This window comes from Anomaloglossus baeobatrachus, assembly GCF_048569485.1.
Source record: "Anomaloglossus baeobatrachus isolate aAnoBae1 chromosome 5 unlocalized genomic scaffold, aAnoBae1.hap1 SUPER_5_unloc_22, whole genome shotgun sequence".
Taxonomy (NCBI): domain Eukaryota; kingdom Metazoa; phylum Chordata; class Amphibia; order Anura; family Aromobatidae; genus Anomaloglossus; species Anomaloglossus baeobatrachus.
In genome coordinates this window covers 988,928-1,005,741 of record NW_027441798.1, presented here as the reverse complement: position 1 = coordinate 1,005,741, position 16,814 = coordinate 988,928, and the positions used below count along the sequence as shown (strand labels likewise).

The following is a 16,814-nucleotide window of genomic DNA, read 5'->3' as shown; positions in this document are numbered from 1 at the left end:
CATGGGCACCGGTGGGCGGGGAAAGCAGGGAATACGAGATTGAATAAGAAGCGGCCGGCTTTTTCAAAAGAGGAGAAGCCGCTGGAGCAGTGTGAACGCTGTGTAGCGCCACGCTGGTGATCGGGGATCGGTGAGTATGAGACAGGGGAGGAAAGGAATAGACCGACATGGACAGAGAGAGAGAGAGAGAGAGACCAACCGACAAAGAGAGAATAGAGACCGAGAGGGAGAGACCGACTGACAGAGATAGAGATTGACCGACATTGCTAGACCTCACTCATTTCCAGTGTTTTGTGAAACATGTGATAAATGTATTTAGAAAAACGAATGTCACTAGGATGGTGTGAGTGCCGGTCCGTGTAACATCCGTTTATTTAGCCGCTCCCATAGAGTTGCATTGGAGAGACTCGCGCGAGAAACTCTCCAAAACACAGCATGCTGCGATTTTTTTTCTCAGTCCGATTTGGACTGAGAAAAAATAGCAGATGGGAGCTGCCTCATTGATTAACATGTATACGAGTGCAATGCAAGAATTTCTCGCATTGCACTACTGCGAGAAAATCGCAAGTGAGAAGCCGACCTAACAGTGTCAGCAGCAGATCCCCCCCATAACAGTGCTTCATGACCACATTTTTTGTGTCAATCTTTTTCCCTATATTCCTCCTTCAAAACCTAGGTGTGTCTTATGGTCCAAAAAATACAATAAGTTTAAAAATAAATAAAATGGTTCTTTTCCTCACAAATTCTTACTTGAGCAACTGTAGCTAATCTTTTTATAAAACCCTTTGAATTATAGTACATCATGATGGCTTCTCCTGTGTGACTCATCGGACAACAGGATAGGATTAGTCTTAAAAACATTAGGCAAATTCGGAAAGCAAGAATGGCTACTCCGCTCTGTTGGTTTTCTGATGGTCGGCAAGACTTGATCTACCAGTTATACATTTCAATTATTCACAACATGAAAAAGGTTCCTTCCCTGTGCGGCTTCTTCACATGTTTAACAAGAGCTGATTTACTAGTAAAACATTTCCCACATTCTGAACATGAAAACGGCTTCTCCCCTGTGTGACATCTCTGATGCACAACAAGAACTGATTTCTCAATAAAACATTTCCCACATTCTGAACATGAAAATGGCTTCTCCCCTGTGTGAATTTTCTGATGTCTAGCAAAATTTGATTTACTAGTAAAACATTGCCCACATTTTGAACATGAAAATGGCTTCTCCCTTGTGTGAGATCTTTGATGCAAAACAAGATCCGATTTCTGAATAAAACATTTCCCACATTCTAAACATGAAAATGGCTTCTCCCCTGTGTGAGATCTTTGATGCACAACAAGAACCGATTTCTGAATAAAACATTTCCCACATTCTGAACATGAAAATGGCTTCTCCATTGTGTGAATTTTCTGATGTCTAACAAGGTGTGTTTTCCGAATAAAACATTTTTCACACTCTGAACATGAAAATGGCTTCTCCCCTGTGTGAATTTTCTGATGTCTAACAAGGTGTGATTTTTGAATAAAACATTTTCCACATTCTGAACATGAAAACGGCTTCTCCCCTGTGTGACATTTTTGATGCACAACAAGAACTGATTTCTCAATAAAACATTTCCCACATTCTGAACATGAAAATGGCTTCTCCCCTGTGTGAATTTTATGATGTCTAGAAAAATTTGATTTACTAGAAAAACATTTCCCACATATTAAACATGAAAATGGCTTCTCCCTTGTAGGAACCGTTTCATCCGTTTCATATTCCACATCCCTTCTGTAACTTTTATTCTGCTTACAATTCTGTGATAAATGGTAATTTTGGGCTTGTTTGAAAAACTCAGATGATAGAGCTTTCCGAGGAAGGACAGGATTTATATCTGGGACAACAGCATGCTCTTCATATGTATCATGTGGGATACTTTCATCTTCTGTTATAAATTCTGAAGATATTAGAGATCCATCTGAACTACCAATACTGCCATCTGTTAAAAATAAACACAAAGTTATTATTAATGATATTATCTTGAAAGTACATTTATTTTTTAACATCAGAAATTAAATTATGGAAAAAATTATTCTGAATCTGTTGTCCAATATCGAGATCTAAAGGCCCCTTTAAACGCTACGATTTATCTGACGATATGTCGTCGGGGTCACGGTTTTCGTGACGCACTTCCGTCGTTGTTAACAACGTCATTGCATGTGACACCTATGTGCGACTGCGAACAATATTAAAAATAGCGAAAATCGTTGATACGACGTTCAGTTTCAAAATATTGTTCGTCATTTGGAACGCAGCAAAGATATTGCTACATTTGATACCCTGCCAACGACGAACAACAGCCACATGACTGCCTTGGTCAAACAATATCTCGCTGAACGATGTAGCATCGTTTGTGAGATGGGTACGTGTGACCACTACAAAATGACCTATGAGCGATCTCGGCAAATCGTAGCAACGATCTGGACGTGTCACATCGCAACGAGATCGCTAGCTATATCGTTGTGTGTAAAACAGCCTTAAGAGTTACATCTTTCTTAATTCGGCTCTCCCATTCCTAGCACCTATTCTCTGTTCTCTGCTACAGTAAATAATCTGATTGATTGTCATAATGTGACGACAGAATAATGAGGGATAGGGGGCTCCTATACTGTCCCTCACACTAGGGGACCCTAAGCTATTCCTAACCTCTGGATTACCCCTGAAGATGGAGATGCCGGAGTCTCGTGCATTACTAGTCTCCTGACTAGATCTAATCTGTGATCCCCAAGGGAAGGAAGGGGCAGGATTATGATGGAAATATAGATTAAGACAGATGGGACACATTGCAAACTCACAAAAATAAACAGTGAGAGGGTAAGGAGAAAAGCAAGAGCAGGAAGACAGGAACAAAAATGACAACAAGGGTTAACACCACAACAGCTCACAGTAATAATGCACAAAAAACACCCATAAATATGGATCACAACACCTTACCAGATCAGTATAGGTAAACTATAGCTGGCATTAATGAAATAGTCCAGCCAGCATATACAGAACGAGAGCAAATAATACTTTCTCCTCTACAGCATGTGATCACAGACATTAACAAGCAGCCCAGCAGAGAATAACTCTTACTAGCCTGCCCAAGCCTGTGGTTTGATGTCTGCGTCTCCCTGCGCTGCTCACAGACAGCAGAGAAATTAACATGCAAAGTACCAGAGTCTATCATTTCAACAGATCCTGACGCTGCCATGACAGTTGGCAAAACCTGCAAACATCTCCTTGTAACATTGATCCACAACATAGACAATTTCAAAGAGGTATTTTTTCAAAGACGAAAATAAAGTAAAGACAGATGCTGGAAACTCAACTGGGTTGTCTGGGACTGTAACGCTGATGGCCTATCCTTAGGCTTTGTAACCAAAGCAGGTAGCAGGGTCTTGCAGCCTGTACAGATAAACATTAGGGCTGCAATTCATCAAGACCGGTGATGTACACTGAAAAATGACGTCAGGGACTGGAGTGAGATTTCTGGCATAGGGAACGCCGCAGTTTGTTATGAATTAGAAAAGCGGCGGCATCACACCCTTGTTCTAGCCAAGTTCTGCTCATTTTGGCAGAGCTGGTTAAAATTGGTGTGAACACACACACACACACACACACACACACACACACACACCAGCCTTTGGTCACATGATGTGATGTAAAAAAGTCCTTAAGCAGTCCTATAATTTGCATACAAAACACTGGGGCCGCTAGGATTATGGGGGCCCTGTGAAATTGTCCAGTTTGCTCTCCCTTTCCCCTAATGCCAGTCCTGCATGCCAGCCTGTGTCCTGTTCAGTTTATTTAGACTCCTGCAATTAAGAGACCTTTGGTTACATCATGTCACATGACTTTGAAATCATCAAAGGTCCTTAAACAATCAACCTTAGAATACAACTGATGGAGTCCATAAGAGAGTGGGGTTCCTCAGAAATTGCGCAGTTTGATTCCTCCCATCTCCTGACTGTAACTATGGCTTATTCTTGGAGTAGGGCTTATATTTCAAGCATTCTCGAAAAATCCCATAAAATCATGTTAGGTCTTATTTTCAGGGAAACAGGGTATTCATGAACCCTCTGTAGGTGTTTAATTGCTTTCATAACAACATAGAGAAGACACTAGAAGCAAACAGCAGAAGAAGCAGAAGCAAAGAAAATACAACTGAAAAAAACAGAGCAGAAAGTCTAAAAATGTAAACACAAAATTAGTGCAGAAAGTACATGAGTAGATATCTCTTACTGGATAGAGCTGGAGGAGACACATCCTGAGGAACATCGGGATCTTCTTGTTTACAGTCCTGTGGGAGAAGAGGACGGGGACATCTCTCTGGTGTTGTCCTCTTACTGGATAGAGCTGGAGGAGACACATACAGGGACTGAATTCATTCCTTACATACAGATAATTATAGGCCGTGTGTATTTAGTCCTGTCTATTACCTGGTGATGTGAGGGGCTGGGGATCCTCCATCATGACATCCTTGTACAGATCTTTGTGTCCTTCTAAATACTCCCACTCCTCCATGGAGAAATAGACGGTGACGTCCTGACACCTTATAGGAACCTGACACATACAATGATACCGTCACCCCCGATCCCTTCATAGCGTTACTGTATAATGTCCCAGCATTCCCAGCAGTGTCACCTCTCCAGTCAGCAGCTCAATCATCTTGTAGGTGAGTTCTAGGATCTTCTGGTCATTGATGTCCTCATGTATCGGGGGGTGAGGTGGAGGCCCCGTGATTGGGCTCAGGGGTCTTCCCCATCCCTCAGACACAGGGGCCTGACAGCGCTCACTAGAGGTCTTCTTCACTACTGTGTAATCCTGGTTATGGAGAGACACAGTAATAAATCTCACTCCAGACATTTCCAGAGCCCTCACCTCTCCAGTTCTGTCCATCTGTTATTCCCATAGATAAGAATGATGTAATGTGACGTCATCAGAATCTCTCACCTCTCCAGTAAGCCGGAAGAGGATCTCTAGGGTGAGGTGTAATATCCTCTCCGCCATCTTGTCCCTGTCCATATCCATCCTTCACGGGGCAATCAGGAGAATTCTCTTCTATAGAATAAAACCACTGAGAGGATCCGATATTATAAGGACCTGAATAGGAAGGAAAGGAGCCGATATGTAACATTAATCGAGATAATAATGAAGGGACGATATTATTTGGGCAGTAGAAAAAAATTTCAACATGAAATGAAGTTGCACCTAAAATGGTATCAATGAAAACGTGAGTTCATCAAGCAAAAAATAAGTCGTTACTCAACTCCGATGTTGGAAAATGGAGACACAAAACGATTTTGTTATGTTTTGTTTCGGGTTTTTTTTTTTTTGTTTTTTTTTTTTTTTTTTTTACAAAAGTCTGATTTTTATTTACTACTAGAGATGAACAAACCTGGAGTTCGGTTTTCGGTACAAACTCAGACTTTCCAAAATAAAGTTCAGGTTTGGAGTTCGGGGGCTTCACGTATGGAAACCACTCTCATGTGATCAGATGTATTGTGCACCAAAAAATAAAACTGAAAAAACCCGCCCTCCCCTGTTAGTGATCTGTTTATGGCTGCATGTGGGCGGAGACCCGAACTGCCAATCAGTGACTCCAAATAAAGTCCAGGTCAAGTCCAAGTCCAGAACCGATCTTTACAAATGTTCAGCTGGACCAGCAGAAGCCGAACGTCCACGGGTCCGCTCATCTCTAGTCACCACTGAGATAATAAGAAATGTCTGATATTGCCGTAATCACACTGACCTGGAGAATCACGCTGACCGCTCACTTCCAGCACATCGTGAACGGAGTAAAAACAATGATGGAACTACTTTTTTCCTCAACATTTCACAGCACTTTGAATTTTTACTTAATTTCCAGTAAATTTTATGGTAAAATTAAAACCTATGCGTCATTTAAAAAAAAACAAACTATCCTTTATACGGCAATGTGGGTGGAAAAATAAAAGACCCGCACAGCTACACACAATCATGTAGCAACGGAGATGAAATCCATCCATCTCTACATAAGGCACAGACTGTTTATTACTGCCTCTGCCTTCTCTGTCACTGTATACACAGCTCTGCGGTGCAATGCAGCGGGAATGTGAGGGACCTGACAGCGACACAGATCTCTGTGTGAGAGCCCATCCACCATCAGTACTTGCCAACTGTAATTGTTTGGGGTCTGGTGAGTGCAAGTATTTTTTGGGGGGGATATTTGCTTTCTTTTGGGGTGCCTGCTTTCTTTGATAAAACTCCTGCTGTATTCTTTAACTTTTTTAGATATTTGGACAATTCATTATGGAACCATAACCAAGGTGTATTTTTGGAGTATGGCTTATATTTTAAATATACTCAAAAAAGCCCCCAGAAATCCTACTAGGGCTTATTTTCCGGGTATGTCTTATTTTCGAGGAAACAGGGTAGAAAGAGCGGACGGTGCCTCCTCCCCCATATACAGAGGATATGGTCACCGCTGAGTCATTATATCAGCCCCAGTCACAAGGGAAAGAAGAAAAAAATATAAATAAATACTGAATTGACCCCTCCTGCCGCCCCCTGCCAAATCTGTGACATATAGGAAAATGCCACTGTCAGTCCAATTCTGTTATTAGCCTCGACCAGGTAAAAAGCAGACATATATACAAAATAAGAAGTGTTACTAAATAGCTAAGACATATGTAAATGTGATCATAGACATATATTGAGACGGCGGATTACCGGCCAAGAATGAAGCGAATTAATACAATGTTATTTATGAAATATTATTTTATTATCAATAAACTCACAAATATATACTTTCAAACAAGAGAGCCACCTGGGGGGCACATGGTTCCAGAGTATCTGCATACCATCTCCATCCTATATGTAATGTATCAACATTAAATCCAAACACAGGATAATTACATCCAGTATTTATACATAGACACTAATCAGATCAAAATTAATTACATCCAGTGTCTAGTCACATTATGACATATGGTGTATAACCTCATAATGATTCCGCATCAGCATATAATCATAAAAAAATGCCCAAGAGAGCAACCCTTAATTAGTCATCCAGACATACAAGGCTAATCTCAATGGGCATATCACTACTACTGCCCAATATATCGCCACCTACTCCCTCTTCTTTGCCTTTATCAGCGCGGCATATTAAAGTGGACAAATATATGGTCCAATAACCTTTTAATCGTCACTGGTATGCTAAGGCAGATCACACGCATGGCTAAATCAATTTACCATCTATTGATATATCTTTCAGCACCTGCTGATTTGCATATGTGATAAGACACAATTCAGCCACTGCGTGCGCCGCCTCACCACCACCTGCAGACGACTAGTCCCCATATACCACACTGATAACGCAACAAAGGGCATTCAATGCCTAAATATACATGATGTAGAGATAGGGCAATACAGCAGGGATGTGCGTTACAGATAAAGTATTTAGAATACACGTTTAGGAATTAAATGTTAGAATGGATACTCACATTGTTAACTGACTCGTCTGGCCATGCGTCCCACCACCCCCGACGTACGTTTCGCCGCTGCTTTATAAATCATTTTTTTTATGATTATATGCTGATGCGGAATCATTATGAGGTTATACACCATATGTCATAATGTGAATAGACACTGGATGTAATTAATTTTGATCTGATTAGTGTCTATGTATAAATACTGGATGTAATTATCCTGTGTTTGGATTTAATGTTGATACATTACATATAGGATGGAGATGATATGCAGATACTCTGGAACCATGTGCCCCCCAGGTGGCTCTCTTGTTTGAAAGTATATGTTTGTGAGTTTATTGATAATAAAATAATATTTCATAAATAACATTGTATTAATTCGCTTCATTCTTGGCCGGTAATCCGGCGTCAAGCTTGTGTTTAGTCAGATTCTATTGAAGTGTATATAAGTAAGTGGACTTTGGTGATTAATATATTGAGACGGCGTCCAGCTTTCAGTCATAGGGGTGGCACCGATGCGGTTTTAGTCACTGCTCAGTATACCGCGCTCTCGATACTGACTGACAGCAGGTTCCAATGCTCAGCGGCTGTCAGTGAGTGGGGGCGGGGTATATATGTGCTAAAAACAGACGTTTCCCTTATTTTCAAACTGGTATCACTCGACATCAGACACAATGCTGAAGTTGGTTTCTTATTCATCCAGTTTCTTATTCAAGGCTGAAGTTGGTTTATTTTTTTTTTTTGTTTTTTTTTACAGGTTTAAGAACAAACATTAAAAAAATCACAATAATAAAATACAATACAGTGCGGAGCCCTGATGTGAATACACTTAAAAGCAGCAAAAAAAAAGTATCAAACTGGTATAAAATGAGCATCAAAGTGATATCAAAGCTCTTTATCCACAAGGGTAACAAAAAAAAATGCAGCATACAATTTATTGTGCAGTTTTTCCTGAGTACACAGATACCTCATATGTGCTGGAAATCAAATGTTTGGGTGCACGGCAGGGCTCGGAAGGGAAGGAGTGCCATTTGACTGTAAAATTGGCTGGATCCATTAGCGAATGCCATGTCGCATTTGGAGCTCCTGAGGCGCCTAAACAGTGGAGCTCCATCAAAAGTGATCACATTTTGGAAACTAGACCCCTCAAGGACTTTATCCAGGGGTATAGTGAGCATTTTGAACCCACAAGTACTTTATAGAATTTAATAAACTTAGGTCGTCATATTGAAAAGTTTCTTTTTTTTTTTTCCACAAAAATGTTGCTTCAGCACCAAATTTCTCACTTTTTCAAGAGGCAACACCAAAATGTGGACGCAACAGTTTGTTAATTTTCAAGTTTCAATTTCTTATGAGCGCAGTGATACCCCACATGTAGCTAAAAATGTCTGTTTGGACAAATGGGAGGGCTCATAATAGAAGGAGCATCATGTGAATTTTGGAAAAATTGAAAAAAATTGCGGGTACCATGTCCCATTTTCAGGACCCCTAAGGTACCTATAAAGCAGAAACCCCCACAAGTGACCCCATTTTGATAACTAGACCCTCAAGGATTTCATTCGGGGGTATAGTGAGCATTTTGAACCCACAGGTACTTCACAAAAATGTTGCTGTAGTGCTAAATTTCTCACTTTTAGACTATGTGCCCATGACCCAGCGACACTGTGTCTAGACGCAATATCAGATTCCATGCAGAGATGCGAGTATTGTCCACTGGAGAACGCAGCTGCCCGGGCCCACGATCCAAGTTCTGGCTGCTGAGGGGTTTAGCTCTATTTTCCCTTTGGACGAAACTCTCGTCTCCACAGCATAAATTGACATGCTGAGGCTCAGGAAGCCGCGCTGCAGGTCAGTTTATACTAAGGAATAAAACAAGCAGAGTGGACAGGAGATTTCCAAAAATCCTTCCATTGCGCTTGTACTGCACAGCGCAGCATTTTGGACGCAGCGAAAAGACTCTGTGTCCAAAACGCTGCAAACACTGATCATGGACACACAGCCTAAAAAGCTAGGATGGATGGATAGACAAACACATATATAATGTCCCACCCCCCAGCATAATCTAAGCTGGCACCCTTTAGTGACTTTCATGTGGCAGTGAAGGGTGTTTACCTTAAATGTAGCCACAAAATAAATAATTTAAAAAAACCTATGTGGGTCCCCCCATTTTTGATAGCCAGCTAGGGTAAAGCAGATGGCTGAAGCCTGCAGATCACAGTTGGCATCTTCACCTTGGCTGGTAATCCAAAACAGAGGGAACCAAACGCTGTTTTTTTTTAAATTATTGATAAATAATTTAAAAAACAAAACAAAACATGGGTTCCCCCTAAATTGGATCACCAGCCAAGGTGAAGATGACAACTGGCGTCTGGTATTCTCAGGGTGGGAAGGGTCATGGTTATTTGGCCCTTCCCAGCCTAAAAATAGCAGGCTGCAGCCGTCCCAGCAGTGGCGCATCCATTAGATTTACCAATCCTGGCACTTCACTCTGGCTCATCCCGTTGCCCTGGAGCGGTGGCAAACAGGGTAATAAATGGGGTTGATACCAGCTGTGTAATGTCACCTGGCATCAAGCCCTGGGGTTAGAACCGCTCTGCGCATGCGGCCGATATTTTTCAGAGGATGAGTAGGGATCGTGAGGACAGATCAGCAGCTCGTATTCGGAGACCGGGGGAGGACCAGGGAGTGACAGAGGGTGACTTAGCTGGACCTGGGGAGGACGTTTCTGTCACATCTGACATGTCACATGTGACAGAAATAAGAGGATTAATGCGTGCGGCCACCATCTTAGATGATCAGTATGGGGAGGGGGAATGGGGGGCACTTTGGCCAGACGGGGGACCGGGGGAGGGGATTTATCTCCCATCTGACATGTCTGATCAAGCAGTGCTGGCTCCCCCCTTTCTAATATGAAAATGTATCTGATCAAGAACCGGAGTAAACTGGTCTGGAATTGGACATAAAGGGGTTAATGATAATGATGATGACCCCAAAATAATAGCGCCCCTGCACCTACCTCCACCTGCAAAGCCGCACACTAGATATATGGCTGCTCTGTGCTTACAGGACCTGTGATGATGTCACATGGAGGGGAGGAGTCAGGGGTCACATGGTCAGCTCCTCAGCGTATGCAGGACTCTGCTGTGCTGGTTGTCATGGTGCTGGATGAGGGGAAGTTTATGTGTGGGGTCAGGAGGGGTTTACAGTGTGGATGTAGCAGAGCCGTGTGTGTACGAGGTGTACGGAGCGGAGCCGTGTGTGTACGAGGTGTACGGAGTGGAGCCGCGTGTGTACGAGGTGTACAGAGCGGAGCCGCGTGTGTATGAGGTGTACGGAGCGGAGCCGCGTGTGTACGAGGTGTACGGAGCGGAGCCGCGTGTGTACGAGGTGTACGGAGCGGAGTCGTGTGTGTACGAGGTGTACGGAGCGGAGCCGCGTGTGTACGAGGTGTACGGAGCGGAGCCTTGTGTGTACGAGGTGTACGGAGCGGAGCCGCGTGTGTACGAGGTGTACGGAGCGGAGCCGCGTGTGTACGAGGTGTACGGAGCGGAGCCGTGTGTGTACGAGGTGTACGGAGCTGAGCCGTGTGTGTACGAGGTGTACGGATCAGAGCCGTGTGTGTACGAGGTGTACGGAGCGGAGCCGTGTGTGTACTAGGTGTACGGAGCGGAGCCGCGTGTGTACGGGGTGTACGGAGTAAAGCCGTGTGTGTACGAGGTGTACGGAGCGGAGCCGTGTGTACGAGGTGTACGGATCAGAGCCGTGTGTGTACGATGTGTACGGAGCGGAGCCGCGTGTGTACGATGTGTACGGAGCGGAGCCGCGTGTGTACGAGGTGTACGGAGCGGAGCCGCGTGTGTACGAGGTGTACGGAGTGGAGCTGTGTGTGTACGGAGCGGAGCTGTGTGTGTACGAGGTGTACGGAGCGGAGCCGCGTGTGTACGAGGTGTACGGAGCGGAGCCGCGTGTGTACGAGGTGTACGGAGTGGAGCCGCGTGTGTACGAGGTGTACGGATCAGAGCCGTGTGTGTACGATGTGTACGGAGCGGAGCCGCGTGTGTACGAGGTGTACGGAGCGGAGCCGCGTGTGTACGAGGTGTACGGAGCGGAGCCGCGTGTGTACGAGGTGTACGGAGTGGAGCTGTGTGTGTACGGAGCGGAGCTGTGTGTGTACGAGGTGTACGGAGCGGAGCCGCGTGTGTACGAGGTGTACGGAGCGGAGCCGCGTGTGTACGAGGTGTACGGAGTGGAGCCGCGTGTGTACGAGGTGTACGGAGCGGAGCCGCGTGTGTACGAGGTGTACGGAGCGGAGCCGCGTGTGTACGAGGTGTACGGAGCGGAGCCGCGTGTGTACGAGGTGTACGGAGCTGAGCCGCGTGTGTACGAGGTGTACGGAGCTGAGCCGCGTGTGTACGAGGTGTACGGAGCTGAGCCGCGTGTGTACGAGGTGTACGGAGCTGAGCCGCGTGTGTACGAGGTGTACGGAGCTGAGCCGCGTGTGTACGAGGTGTACGGAGCTGAGCCGCGTGTGTACGAGGTGTACGGAGCTGAGCCGCGTGTGTACGAGGTGTACGGAGCGGAGCCGCGTGTGTACGAGGTGTACGGAGCGGAGCCGTGTGTGTACGAGGTGTACGGAGCGGAGCCGTGTGTGTACGAGGTGTACGGAGCGGAGCCGTGTGTGTACGAGGTGTACGGAGCGGAGCCGCGTGTGTACGAGGTGTACGGAGCGGAGCCGCGTGTGTACGAGGTGTACGGAGCGGAGGCGCGTGTGTACGAGGTGTACGGAGCGGAGCCGTGTGTGTACGAGGTGTACGGAGCTGAGCCGTGTGTGTACGAGGTGTACGGAGCGGAGCCGTGTGTGTACGAGGTGTACGGAGCGGAGCCGTGTGTGTACGAGGTGTACGGAGCGGAGCCGTGTGTGTACGAGGTGTACGGAGCGGAGCCGTGTGTGTACGAGGTGTACGGAGCGGAGCCGCGTGTGTAAGGGGTGTACGGAGTGGAGCCGTGTGTGTGCGAGGTGTACGGAGCGGAGCCGTGTGTGTACGAGGTGTACGGAGTGGAGCCGCGTGTGTACGAGGTGTACGGAGTGGAGCCGTGTGTGTACGAGGTGTACGGATCAGAGCCATGTGTGTACGAGGTGTACGGATCAGAGCCGTGTGTGTACGAGGTGTACGGAGCGGAGCCGCGTGTGTACGAGGTGTACGGAGCGGAGCCGCGTGTGTAAGGGGTGTACGGAGTGGAGCCGTGTGTGTGCGAGGTGTACGGAGCGGAGCCGTGTGTGTACGAGGTGTACGGAGTGGAGCCGCGTGTGTACGAGGTGTACGGAGCGGAGCCGCGTGTGTAAGGGGTGTACGGAGTGGAGCCGTGTGTGTACGAGGTGTACGGAGTGGAGCCGTGTGTGTGCGAGGTGTACGGAGCGGAGCCGTGTGTGTACGAGGTGTACGGAGTGGAGCCGCGTGTGTACGAGGTGTACGGAGCGGAGCCGCGTGTGTAAGGGGTGTACGGAGTGGAGCCGCGTGTGTACGAGGTGTACGGAGCGGAGCCGTGTGTGTACGAGGTGTACGGAGTGGAGCCGCGTGTGTACGAGGTGTACGGAGCGGAGCCGTGTGTGTACGAGGTGTACGGATCAGAGCCGTGTGTGTACGAGGTGTACGGATCAGAGCCGAGCGTGTACGAGGTGTACGGAGCGGAGCCGCGTGTGTACGAGGTGTACGGAGCGGAGCCGCGTGTGTACGAGGTGTACGGAGTGGAGCCGTGTGTGTACGAGGTGTACGGAGCGGAGCTGTGTGTGTACGAGGTGTACGGAGCGGAGCCGCGTGTGTACGGGGTGTACGGAGTGGAGCCGTGTGTGTACGAGGTGTACGGAGCGGAGCCGTGTGTGTACGAGGTGTACGGAGCAGAGCGTGTGTGTACGAGGTGTACGGAGCGGAGCCGCGTGTGTACGAGGTGTAAGGAGCGGAGCCGTGTGTGTATGAGGTGTACGGAGCGGAGCCGTGTGTGTACGAGGTGTAAGGAGCGGAGCCGTGTGTGTATGAGGTGTATGGAGCGGAGCCGTGTGTGTATGAGGTGTACGGAGCGGAGCCGTGTGTGTACGAGGTGTACGGAGCGGAGCCGTGTGTGTACGAGGTGTACTGTAAAAACATGAAATATTATTAATACATCTAGCTATCAAACCCATTATAATAGGACATATTGAGTATATATGCTGACAGTCCTGTGTATATTGGAGGCTTACCTCATGTGTACAGCAGAATCTCTCTATATGGTGTTGAACAGCTGCATATATAACATGACACTTCTCAGGGGGGGTCACTCTTGCTCGGGAGAGTCAACCTGCAGCATGTGGGATGCATGGAAGACCCACCATGGTAACACATGCTGTCAGGCCTACAGCATATCATCCTTGCCTATCCATTCAGGAACCAGGGAAAGATGAATGAAGACTTCTACTGATTTAGTAAAGATATGGACTATTATTGAACCCTTCATGTAAGCTAACAAAGAATACTATTTTTCATTTCTGTAACTGATTTAATGAACTCTTCTATTTTTGTCATTTTTACTCAATATAAAATACATTATTTATTTTTACATTTAAGAAGTTTATCGGTTCTTATATTTCATCGCGTACATAAAGAAAAATATATTGAAGGGATATATTTTTAACAATGGCGAGTCAGCTTAATTGATTGACACAGCTGTTTTTCCCATGAGTGGTCATTCCTATGGTGGTTTTTCCTATGAGTGGTCATTTTTCCTTTTGACGCTGGTTACTGCCGTTTTTTTTGTTGTTTTTGTCTCATTTCCCTAACCTTTTGTACAAAAGGTGGGGGGCAGTGCTGATGTATAATGAACTTGTCCAAAAGCCTCAGGGAATTGCACAGAACTGTGTTTAAATCAAACGAGAACCTAAACATACGCATGAGTTTGTTTAAATGAAGTTTGAAGAGTCAAAGCCACAGAAGATCATCCTTTGACGTGTCTTTGGAGGAAAAAGAATAAGTCAGTCCATAAGAAGTACTACAAGTGCTGAACAAGGTTCAAGTCACAAAAGAGTTATAAGCCAAGGTAAGAATGAATTTATAGGGGTGGTTCACCCATTTTTTTATTTTCTCTATGAGTGTATTATAGGAGTTTTCTGCATTGGCTTATATTTGCACTTCTGGCACTGAGCGGCGCTATCCTGCACGCTCAGTGCCGGTCACATGACCCCCTGGTGCTGTGGCCGCTAGTATCCTCTTACGTCCCGTCAAGTTCCGGCCTCTCAAACTTGACGGTTACGTCAGAGGATGCTGGCGCCACTCACAGTGATTGACAGGGCTGTGGGCGGTGACTACCGCACGTCACAGCCCTGCAGCGAGGGGAGGATCCGGAGGGCGCCAGTGTGGAGCGGTGAAGAGGGCTGAGCGTCCGGCAGATGGTGAGGCACGGGGCGCCTGTGTGGCGTACAGGGGGGTTCTTCAGCTGAAATCCCCCCGTCATGTAAGTACTGATCTCACTCTCCACCCGCCTGCTCTGCAGCGATGTCAGGAGAACTGGCGGTGACGGGCAGGGTGGTCATGTGCTCCTCCCACCAGCGCTACAGGACGCAGCAAGACACTGACAAGCTGGTGACATGCAGCACCGCATGTGTCAGAGCAGAGCATGTCACCGCTCTGCTCTGTCACTGTCTCCACTCTGTCACCTGCACCACAAGTCACAGAGTGGAGCAAGTTGGTGACAGAGCACCTCTCTCCCCCCCTCTCTTCTTCCCCCCTCTCTTCTCCCTCCCCCTTCTTTCCCCCATCTTCTCCCCCTCCCTCACCCCTCTTCCCCCCCCCGTTTCTCCCCCCTCTCTTTTATCCCCCCACTCTCTTCTCCCACCCCTCTTTTTTCCCCCTCCCCTCTTCTCTCCCCCCTGAAATTCATGAAATAATTTAAAAAAAGGGCTTCCCTATACTTTTAGTTCCCAGCCGGGTACAAATAGGCAGCTGGGGGTTGGGAGCAGCCCGTACCTGCCTGCTGTACATAGATTTTCCATTGGGCAATAGAAAATAGAGCGGGAGCCCACACTTTTTTTTTTTACCCCTAACCCTAGGGTTAGGGCTATGTGATTGTTTTTTTGTTGGGTTTTTTTTTATGAATTTTAAAAAAAAAAAAAAAATATGACATGGGCTTTGCCCATCGAGCACCAGAGCATTTTACTGGTCACTCACCCATACTCCTGACCACAGCGCCAGCAGAACAAGTAATCAGATGACTCCAGTGTCGGCCGATTACTTGTTCTGTGTCCCCCTGCATCCATCGCAGCGTGTTCAGTCCAGCACTGGAGTCAGCTGATCTGAACGCAGCTGAACTCCAGCCTGCACATGCTGTGATGGATGCAGGGGGACACAGAACAAGTAAAGCCTAAGCCACATGACAAGAAAAACGGTGCGAGTGGAGTGCGATAAAACATCGCATTCCATTCGGACCAATATTAGCCTGTGTATCAGCGCACATGAGCAATTATTTTCTCAGCCCTAATCGGACCGAGAAAACAATCGCAGCATGCTGCAGTTGTAATGCAAGACTCTCTCTTTTACCCATTCAAGTGTATGGGGTGAGAGAAAAATCGCACTGCACTTGTGATACATCGGTGTACCGCGAGTGCAGAGTGAGAATCGCAGTAGCCGACTACGGAGGAGAGAGGGAGAGAAATCCCACCCGCCCTTCCACAGCGCTGGCCCGCCCTCCTGAGTGCCGGATTGCCCCCCGCAGCTGAGGTCTGCTCGCACAGTCAGACCTCAGTCGCAGGGACACATGCATGACACTCAGCTCTGCTGTACTGAGCGTGAGCCGAGTGTCACGCGAGGGGATCGCAGTTTTCCCAGTGTGGCCCCAGCCTAATCGGCCGACACTGAAGTCAGCTGATCTGAGCTCAGCTGAACTCCTGTACACACAGCCCGCACACGGTCACATGTGATCGGCAGCAGGCAATGACTGCTGTTAAGGCTACATTCACATGACCGTTCCGTTTTTGCGGGCTGCCAAAAAAGGTCCTTTTTTTCATGGATGCATCTGTGTGGCATCCGTGTGGCTTCCGGGAATTTTGCGGACCCATTGACTTGTATTGAGTCACGGTCCATTATTACGGAACAGAATAGGACATGTTCCATAATAATGGAGCGGACATACGGCATCCAATGTGTTTTTTTGTAGGATTGGATGCACATGGAAGTGCTCCCATGTGCCATCCGATCCTACACAAAAGACATTGAAAAGATGCTCCTGTCCGTGGGTCCGCCAAAAAAAAACAGGAACTGACCAGGACAAACGGAGCGGTCATGTGAATGAGC

The 16,814-nt window shown here is 46.7% G+C and overlaps 1 pseudogene; it reads right to left on the bottom strand.

Annotated features, from left to right (window-relative positions):
* Positions 1 to 860: 860 nt before the first annotated feature.
* The window catches only part of LOC142259031 (uncharacterized), a 33,258-nt pseudogene continuing 17,304 nt past the window's right edge, over positions 861 to 16,814 (bottom strand).